General features: G+C 47.5%; 1 protein-coding gene across 4 annotated transcripts in view; it reads left to right on the forward strand.

Annotated features, from left to right (window-relative positions):
* The window catches only part of SYN3 (synapsin III), a 523,616-nt gene that overhangs the window by 480,766 nt on the left and 32,234 nt on the right, over positions 1-10,616 (forward strand). The gene's annotated exons all lie outside the window — the stretch shown is intronic.

Consider the following 10,616-nt stretch of genomic DNA (forward strand, 5'->3'; position numbering starts at 1 on the left):
GCTGGCTAAGAATTTACTATAAATTTTGGGGGCCAGCGGTGGCATAGTGGTTATGGCATTGGACTCCCATGTGTTCAATTATGGTTCAAGTCCAGGACCCAGAGGCTTGAAACACACCAGGCACATGTATGTGCGTGCCCAAAATCCCAAGAGGATAATAGAGGAGAAGGGATTGCAGTGTGACTATGTCCCCTGGGCGTGATTTCTCCCTTTCTGTCTCTCTGCCTCTCTGGCAAAGTACATACATTCTATAGCAAAAATCTCAAAAAAAAAAAAAAAAAAAAAAAAAAAGGAAACAAAGAATTTACTGTAAACTTTTTGATGTAAAAATAATTAATTAATTTTAAAAAATAATAATTTACTGAGAGGTAAAGCAGAGACTTAGCCTGTCCCTCCTCACCCCATCTCTTGAGTTTCTTAATGCACTGATACCACTTTGGAATGAGCCTGCCTGGATCCCTGCCTGCCTCCTACAAAAACAGAAAAACAAGCATCCAGTTGTTTGCCAAGGTTAGGGCTTTACCATCCCTAACTAGAAGTGGCCTGAATAGCCAGCTGGCCCTGCCAGATAATTATCACCAGATATCAGGACCACAGAGCAACTGTTCTGAACCAACGGTTATTTTCAGTAGATGCCCCCCGACTTTTAGCTGATTTGTCAGTAACCCACTTCAATCAGTTCTCTCATCTAGGTATCTTTACTTTTGCAAAAACAAGAGTGCTTCAATCCTCACACCAGGAAGGAGCATGCTCCAAGCTGGGTCTTCTTCAGAGACCTGATGCAGGTGAATCTGGCTGGAGTGAGCTGCTGGTCACACTTGCCTTAAATGTTTCCTGAGCAACTGAAATAGGGCAGTGAACTGCAGTAGCTCGTGCGTCTCTGGTTCAAGGCTGATTCCACGCCATTTTCTTAGAGGATTCCCGGCCCCATTTCTTGTCTTCAGCTCTAAGGGGAAATAGGGCTGCCCCCTCTTCCAGCATGAATGCCATGGGCTGTTAACACTCGATTTTCTGTGGAACAAACAGGTGATTCTGTTTCCACATCCATCTCAGGGCTATTGAACCTCCTTTCTCTACATCAAGACTTTCTTCCCAGCAAGGTCTTTGACTGACCTCTTCATTCATTCTTTCAGATGTTTTTTTGTTTTGTGGTTGTTGCTTTCTTCTATTAATTGCCCAAAATTGCACTCACCAGAGAGAGAGAGGAAGGGGGGGGGAGAAAACAGTGTTTGGAGCACACAGGCGTGCACACACACATCAGGCATGTTCTTCAAAGGGAACAGGATTTGAACTGGGCCATGTGGGATCCAGCTCCCTTAACCATGAGGCTATGGAGCTGGGCCCAGAAAATATTTATTGAGTATCTACTATGTGCTAAGCCCTGTGCTGACTGGTAGGGGTATAGGAAAAAAGAAGAATATTTATTATCTCTATTGCGGACTTGTGATGAGCCAAGCTCTCTTTCAGACCAATTACAGGTAACATCTCATTTAATTCTATCCCTGTCATCTCCACCTTCTCTCCACCCTATAGGTTACCATTCTCATTTGATTTCTATTTATACCTCCATTGAATTTTTAAGCAAATCTGTGCATCATATCTCCAAACACTTCTTGCAAAAGATTTCATGTTATGCTCACTGTTCTGATCCCTTTTTTCACTCCATAGCAGTAGACAGATCGCTCTATAGTGATCTACAGAGATCCTCCTCATTCCCTACTCACAGCTACAAAGTGTCCCATCGTGCTCATATTCCAACATTTATGCAGCCCTGTGGACAGACACAGGAACCAGCAGTCAGTCACCATCCCACTGCAGCCCACCTGCCTGCCTTCTTACCCCAAATGCCCTTTCTGACCATAGGACCAGCCCAACACTCCTCCAGCTCCATCCACCCACCACTCCAGATGTCCCAGCACTTTCTTCAGGGTCTTTGACTTCCCTGGTTCTGCAGAACTTAGAGTGGAAGCTATAAACCTCTGAGAATGTAAAATATGGCCCAAGTTTATACAGAAACTGTTTTACAGATAGTGCTACAGTGAATAGCCTTGTATATCCCATTCTATATTTTTTGCCACAATATCTTTAGAATAGGCTTTTAGAAGTGCAATTGCTATTGCCCAACTGTTAATTAAGTATCCTGCTGTATGTTATGTGTCTTTGATATTTACCATTAGTCCTTTCTAGAACAAGTAGTATAAAAATATACTCTTTGAAAACTCATCTTGGTGGGGGACCAGCAGTTAGCATAATGGATATGTCACTGGACTCCCACGTAGTCAACCGTGGTTCGCGTCCCGGACCCGGTGGCTTAAAACTCACACCAGGCGCGTGTGCGTGCGTGCCCAAGATCCCAAGAGGAGAATGGAGGAGAAGGGATTGCGGCATGGCCATCCCCCCCAGGAGGTGATTTCTTGCTTTCTATATCTCTGTCTCTCTCTGTCTGTCTGGCGAGCGCACACGCTCCCAATAGTGAAAACCTCTCAAAAAAAAAAAAAAAAAAACACCACAAAAAAAAAAAAAAAAAAAAAAAGAAAAACTAAAGAGAACTCATCTTGGGTCCCTAACACATGGCCCAGTGTCTGGCACCTACCAAAAATTCAACAATTATAGAATGAATGAATGAACGACTCCTGGAACCAGCAGATGGTGTAATGGTTACATCGCTGGACTCCCACATTGTCTACCAGGATTCAAGTCTGGACCCAGTGGCTTAAACTCATGCCAGGCACATGTGTGTGTGTGTGTGTGTGTGTGTGTGTGTGTGTGTACCCATGATCCCAAGAGGAGAATGGAAAAGAAGGAATTGCAGCGTGCCCATCTCCCCTGGGGGTGGGGGGATGATTTCTTGCTATCTCTCTGTCTCTCTGGCAAGCACACGTGTCCTATAGCAAAACTCTATATCAAAAAAAAAGACATTAACCACTCAAGTCCAAACTCAGGAAAATGTGGATTATCAGGATCTTGTGTTTAAAAACAACCCGAAGGCATTAGTTTAGGGCAGCGCCATATGGATCATAGAACAGCTAACATTAAGCTGCTTTAATAAAGAGTAGGAAGATAATTAATAGACTCTAAGCTCCATTTGGATAAGAATCATAACTCTCTTGTTACCTGTGAAATCCCCAGCCTCTAGAACAGTATCTGGAAGAAACACTCAGTAATTATCTGGATATAACAGGCAGAAAATGCACATCTGTAGATACTTGGGTCCACTTATTCCATCAGTAAACACATTCAGTGAGCGTTGGTTGTTCCCAGAGTGTTGTGGTAGATGCTTAAATACAGCAGTGCTCTTGCAGAACTTGTGTTCTGCTGGAATGATAGTGCAGAAAACTAAGAAACAAATAAATAGGTAATAGTACGAAGTGGTGACGGGTGCTATGAAGAAAACCGAAGCAGGGTAAGGTGGGTGAGGCGTGTTGGGTGTGAAGAGTAACTTCACATGCTGTAGCTGAGGAAGAAAGATCTGAGAAGGTGATGCTGGAACAGAGACCTGAGGGAATGAGCCATGCAAGCGAGGAACAGCAAGTGCCGAGGCCCTGGGGCAGGAAATGCTAGGTGTATTCTAAATAAAGGAAAGCACCTGCCTTATCCAATCTCTGCTGGTGAAACTACATCTAGAGGATATGACGTGTGATTCTGGGCCCCATGTAGTTTAAGAGATTGTCCCACGAGAGCATTTCAAGGCAGTAAAGGGTCTGGACCCAGCTCATAGTAGGAGTTACACAAGAGAGGGACTTATGCATGCATGGATTGTTCTGTTCATGTGAATGAGGAGCAGACCCAAGACTTACCCGCTGGGATCATTGGAATTGTTCACTGACATAAGGTACAATAGAGCGAATTAGACGGGCAGCAGGCGGTGTGCTGGGTAAGGCACTGGACTCTCACATGACCCACTGCACTTCAAGTCCCAGGCCTCTAGCTCACTTTTCCTCTCTCTCTCTGGTTAAAAGAAAAACAAGTGAGGAGAAATAAAAAATTAAATAAATCTTTAAAAACACAGAAAGTACAAGTTAGAGGCTCCCTAAAGAGGAGCGAACCACTTTTCCCAACAGTGAGCCCCTTGTTATGGGAGATATTCAAACAAATAGTGGGAAATCTATTGAAGACGTAGAGGACATTCTTGTCCTAGTTGGAATTCAGAATATTAGACCTTTGAGCTGAAGAGTCCCATCCAGAAGATTTCCTTTTTTAGAATTTATTTTGTTTTTAATTGACATATAATTTTATGTTTCTGAGGTACCATATGATGTTTTGTTCTGGTTTTTGTGGGGGTTTTTTTTTTGGGGGGGGGTGTTGGAGAGGTTTTTTGCTATAGGGCGCGTGCACATGCCAGAAAGACAGAGAGAGACAGAAAGCGAGAAATCACCCCCCCAGGGGGGATGGCCACGCCGCCATCTCTTCTCCTCCATTCTCTTCTCAGGATCTTGGGCACACACGCACACACGCCCAGCGTGAGTTTAAGCCGCCAGGTCCAGGACTCGAACCGTGGTCAACTACATGGGAGTCCAGTGACAGCCATTACGCTAACTGCTGGTCCCCCATATGATGCTTTGATACATTTATATTATACATTGTGAAGTGATCTAATCATGGCATTGTGCACACCCATCACGCCAAACACCATTTCTTTGTGGTGAGAACATGTGTAGTACTCTCTTCTTGTTATTTGGAAATACACACGATGGTATTGTTAACCACATCCACCCTACTCTGCTATAGAACACGAGAACATGTCCCTTCCATCTAACTAATGTGTGCCTATTGATCGATCTTTCCCTTTCATCCCTGTCCCGCCCTCCCCAGAAACCCTAGTAACCACTATTCTACTTCCTACTTGAATGAGATCATCTGTTTTAGTCTCCACAAATGAGTGAGATCATGCAGTATTTGTCATTTGGTGACTGATTTATTTCACTTAACATAATGATATCCAGGTTCATCCATGTTGCTGCAAAAGCAAATAAACCCATTAAAAATGAGCTAAGGGCTTGACTAAGTATTTCTCAGCAAAGGATATATAAATGGCCACTAATCAGAATTATAATAAGATATCACTTCACCCCAATTAGAATGGCTATTATCAAAAAGACAGAAAGTAACGCAGGCTGACATGAACACAGAGAAACAGGTACTCTTGTACACCAGTGGCGGGAATCTGAATTCGTACAGCCATTATGGAAAACTGACTGGAGGGAGGGGCCCCAAAAATTAAAAATAGAACTACCATATGATCCATCAATCTTGCTCCTGAATATTTATCCAAGGGGAATAAAAGCAATATGTCTTTTTTCCTCCCATGCATGTGAAGTGTGTGCACATGCATGAAATAGAGTGAAAAGAAGAGAGAGAAGCCCCCTCCCGGGGCTCAGTCACACCATGGTCCCCCCTCCCCAGTCTTCCAGTTCACCAAGATCCTAGAAACCCAAGCACATACCCTATTTTCAGGCCAAAGACTCAAAGCACGGGCAGCAGGTGGCTTCCAACTATGCCATCCGCTGGCTGCCCCACAGAGGATGGACGAAATCAGTATGCCGAAGAGTCAGCCACACTCCCTTCTTTATAGCAGCCTGTGTACAACAGCCAAGCTGTGGAATCAGCCCAAGTGTCCATCAGTGGGCGAACGAGGGAAGAACACATGGAATGCGTGAGCATGGAACGCCACTCAGCTGTAAGAAGACATACCCTTGCCGTCAGAAGGTGCTGAATTGTACCCTGACTTCTCTCTGGTTTCTCAGCCTGTGTCCCTCTCCTCCTCGCTCACCTTCAGGACAGCACACATTCACCTAGACACACGCACACACACGCACGCCCGTGCACACCAGTACATGAGAGAAGTACAGTGAGTCGGAAGGCAGGAAGGAGAGGAGTGGGAGAAAATCGAATGGGGATGTGGTGAAGGGAAGGAGGCGAGTCAGAGAGGGAAGGGTGGAGGAGAAGAGGAAATCAGAAGGGCAGCCCTGAGAAATGGTCAAGGAAACCCACGGCGATCGGGAGAGAAGGAGGCGAAAGGGGGAGGCAAATGAGAAAGAAGAAACAAAGGACAGATGAAGGGAAGAGACAGGGAGAGGCGGATGTCACCAACCATAAGAGAAGGGTAAGAGAGAAGGTAAAGAGATGGGGAGAGGGGGAAGATAAGGGCCAGCAGGAGACCGGTGACGGAGGGAGAGGGGGCAGAGGGAGGCCGGCATGGGCTGGTGGGAGTCAGAGAGCTCGCTGTGGCCCCTCAGGCAGCAAACGGGTGAGCTTGGGTTGCAGCTCATTTAGGGCTTCCTGTTTTCAGCGTGTCTTTGTGAACCCTTGGAGGGGGTCCCAGCCAGTACATAAAGTGGAGCGCCAAGACTCCCTGCCCGCAGCCATTTCACCATCCTCATGGCTCCGGTCTCCACGCCCTCTCACCCTACCTTCCCTTTCTGGCTGCTCCAGCGTTCCCTCCAGCACCCACCACAACCCCAGGCTCCAGAACATATGCCCCTTCTCTAGGGCCCCAGGCTTCTTCAAGGACTTGTGACGGAAGCCAACGTCCTCTGAGAGTACACCTTCTGGTCCTGGCACGTGCAGAAAAGCTCATCTTGGAAAAGACAATGCTCTCTGAACTGCGTCATCTTTGCCTTTCTTGGGGTGCCCTCATTTTTCCTTCTATTCCCCTGCTCCCCTCCCAAGTTACAAGCAAATCTCTATCCAGCCTTCTTGAATGCCATCCAGCAAACTCGTTTTGAGCAGTTGCAACATGCCAGGCTCCAGAGTTCTAACTGGAGACCAACTCTTTGTCCTCAAGAAGTTCACAGTCTAATGGTCAGATGGGCATCATGGGTCCAGAGGTGGCGCTGGGTTATGGAACCCAGGCGTCATACAACTGCGTTATACCTTCTCTGTAAGGAGGAGGACATAAAACTGCCAGGAACACACGGCCACGGATTCTTCCTGAGGGCCAGTACCGAGGTGCAACAACGATGCCCTGCTCCAGAGATGCTGGATCCCACGTAGTGTTGTAATGGTTACATTGCTGGACTCCTACATAGTCGACCACAGTTCAAGTCCCAGACCTGGCAACTTAAAACTCATGCCAAGCACGTGTGCATGTGTGCATGTCCAAAATCCCAAGAGGAGAATGGAGAAGGGATTGTGGTATGGCCTTCCCCCCCGGGGGTGATTTCTCTCTTTCTGTCTCTCTGTCTCTGTCTCTCCAGAGAGTACACATGCCCTATAGCAAAAATCTCTCTCTAAAAAAAAAAGTTGGATTCCATGTGGCAACCCAGTTCAAATCATGCCAGGCAAGCATACAAGTGCTCGAGAGCTGACTGGCTGGAGAACTGGAAGAAGAGGACCACAGTGTGACCAGGCCCCGCACAGGATGTTCATCCCCCCTCCATCTCTCTCTCCTATTCTCACATGTGCGTGCACATGCTCTATCAGAAATTTTTAAAGAAATATTTTATTTAACTTTATTTATTTACTTATTTATTTTAATTTGACCAGAGAGGGACAGAGTAAGAGAGGGGGGGGGGGGAATTGAGAAATCAAGTTGCCAGGCCCAGGACTCGAGCCACAGTTGACCACATAGGAGTCCAGAGCACCCAACCACCATGCCACCTGCTGGCCCCCTCTATCATGATGTTTTTAATGGGGGGAGAAAAGAAAAAGCCTGTGTAAGGAAGTCCTGGTAAGCGTAAGCGCTCACTCTTGGAGAGAGCCGGGTCGATGCCCCGCTGTAGACTTCAGGACTGAGTTCACAGAGGAAGTTTCCAACAGGAGGTTGGGCTGACCACTGACTGATTAATTAAACCACTGTGTCTGTGGTGTCCCCCTTTGCTCTCTGTTGGCCACTTTGTGAAAGATGCATGATGCACTGAGCAACTATTCACTCAGGGCTTGTCAATTAGTTGGGGTGAAGTTCCGCCACCATAAGGCAAGGACTTTCGGTCTTAACTGACGGTCTGGGTAGAAGCCGCGCCAGGCTGGTGGAAGCGCTGCAGCTTCGCGGACCCAGGCTCCTTCAGTGTGATCATCCACTCCTGGAGGGTTCCCTTGGTCACATGGTCAAAGATTGTCTACCTCCCAACCAGCAAGAAGAGAAAAGCACCTTTAACCACCATGCCGCCTGCCAGCCCCAGGGACGTGTAAGATTCATTGTGGGAGGGCACACGCTTCCCAGATCAGCATGCTTCCTAACTGCCGAAGAGGAGCATGGATATTGTGAACAACCAGACAGCTCCAAGGTAGACGCCCCACGTGCAGTGCTGTCAGGAGAACCAAGGTGCGAAGGGAGCTTTGGTCCTTGCCAAAGCCTCCAGTGACAGACTGTGAATTAGAGAATCCGGCCCTGCAAGCTCTCACCCCTATCGTGTCATGTTGATAAACCCTGAATGCTTCCACCTGGTCCCAAATGTTGGCTGAAATGAAACCCCAGGGCCACCAAAGGACTTTGGAGGAAGAAAAGGCAATACACACTATGAAGAAGTTGCCACAGAGAAGGGAAGAGAACTGGGAGAGAATAGTGGAGTGGAGACCAAATTTCTGAAACTTCTCTGACTTCCAATGTCACAGAGCGCCAAAGTAGGACAAGAACTGACAGAACTGTACGGGGCTTGCGAAGGCGGAGGTCAAAGGTAACTTTTGCCTAGTCAGTTTCAGTGGAACAATGGGGAGTGCTATCTAATGAGAGTGGGTTTTATGGGGGCAGGAAACGTGGGTGTAGACAGCCAGCAGACACAGAGAATGGTAACTGAGGTTCTAAACAGCAGAAAATAGTGAACAAAATGGTGTATCCTGGATCACGTTAACCCAAAGATAACGAATCAGTGAAAAGCAGGAGGCCAAAAATACATGACAAAAATAGAATTTGGCTGCTCCAACCAAAACCAAAACACGGTGACTTAAACGAGATTAAAGCTTATTTATCTTTCATGTGAGTGAGCATGCACCACAAGGGCTAACAGGGGGCACCACAGTGTTGGGGATCCAGGTTCCTTGCCTCTTGCTACTCAGCTCATCTCAACACGTGGCTTCCAACTCATGGCTCAGGATGGCTGCTCCTGCTCACATCACCACCCACATCCCAGCTGAAACAAAAAAGGCAGAAAAGAGGAGATTCCATCCATCTCCACAGCACCACCCAGAGGTTGCTGGCTCAGTTTTCATTGGCCAGAGTTTAGAGCTTTGGCCGCATCTGCCTGTAGAGAGACTGGAACAAAACCATCCGCCGCGGAGAAGACCAGGTATCCTGCTAAAGAAAGTGAGAGCGACAGCTGTCAGGACCTCAGAGGCCTGGGATAGACGGAGGTCTGTCACTGCAGCTGACTTGGCGTTGGAAGCTCCCCTGGGACCTCTCCTGACCCAAAGACACCACCCTGTATTCCTGGCCTGGGCCCAGTAAACAACATTTCTTCCCCAGGCCTTTGGCCTAGCAAACCTGGCCTGTCCAGTATGTGCATACACATACACACGCACACTGCACACAGATACAAGCACCATGCACTTACACACCACACACACGTGAACCACACTGCACACCACATGTACACACTCCACGTGAATATACAAAAAATACCATGCACAACATACACCAAACATATGCAAACACACCAGAAATATACCGCACACACGCCACACACACATGCACACATACCTCCTACACCTTCCACACACACACACACACACACACACACAACCTACACATAGACCCCACACACACATCTCCTTGTTTCTTTCTTTCTTTTTTTTTTTTTTTTTTTGGAGAGGTTTTTGCTATAGGGCACATGCGCTTGCCAGACAGACAGACAGAGACAGAAAGACAGAAAGCGAGAAATCCCCCCCCGGGGGGGGTGGCCATACCGCAATCCCTTCTCCTCCATTCTTCTCTTGGGATCTTGGGCACACACGCACAGGCGCCTGGTGTGAGTTTAAGTCACCGGGTCCGGGACTCGAACTGTGGTGGACTACGTGGGAGTCCAGCGACATAGCCATTACGCTAACTGCTGGTCCCTCACATCTCCTTGTTTCTGACTGGTCTCTGTATCAATATCATGCCCTTTCATTTGGTCCTCTACAGCTGCTTGAGAGATTTTTCTCTCTTTTTTTAAGAGAGATTTTTGCTACAGGGCATGTGTGCTCACCAGAGAGAGACAGAGAGATGGAAAGTGAGAACTCACCCCCAGGGAGAATGGCCACGCCACAGTCCCTTCTTCCCCAGGTCCTCGCGGGATTTGGGGCATGCACCCATACGCGCCTGGCATAATTTTGAAATTGCTGGGTCTGGGACTCGAAATACAGTGGACTACGTGGGAGTCTAGTGACATGACCATTACGCCATCTGCTAGTCCTGAGAGATTTTTCTAAAACACAATTTAGCTGCTTTCTTGATTAAACTCTATCTCCTTGCAGTAGCTTTCCAGAACCTGCAGGCTAAGATTCTGACTCCTGACGGGGCTACTGAGGCTCTGCATGACCTGTTCCCAGAGGAACCCTGCCCAGCCGCCCCCCCCCCCCCCACCATGCAGTTCCTCACACCTGTACCTGTGGACAAACTTCTCCTCTCCAGAAAATGGCCCTGCTACTTGGTCCATCTGAGAGCCATCCCATTCCTCCAGTCCCTGTTCAGAGCATCCCTT

The sequence above is a fragment of the Tupaia chinensis genome, unplaced genomic scaffold (assembly GCF_000334495.1).
Source record: "Tupaia chinensis unplaced genomic scaffold, TupChi_1.0 Scaffold148234_1, whole genome shotgun sequence".
Classification (NCBI taxonomy): Eukaryota; Metazoa; Chordata; class Mammalia; order Scandentia; family Tupaiidae; genus Tupaia; species Tupaia belangeri.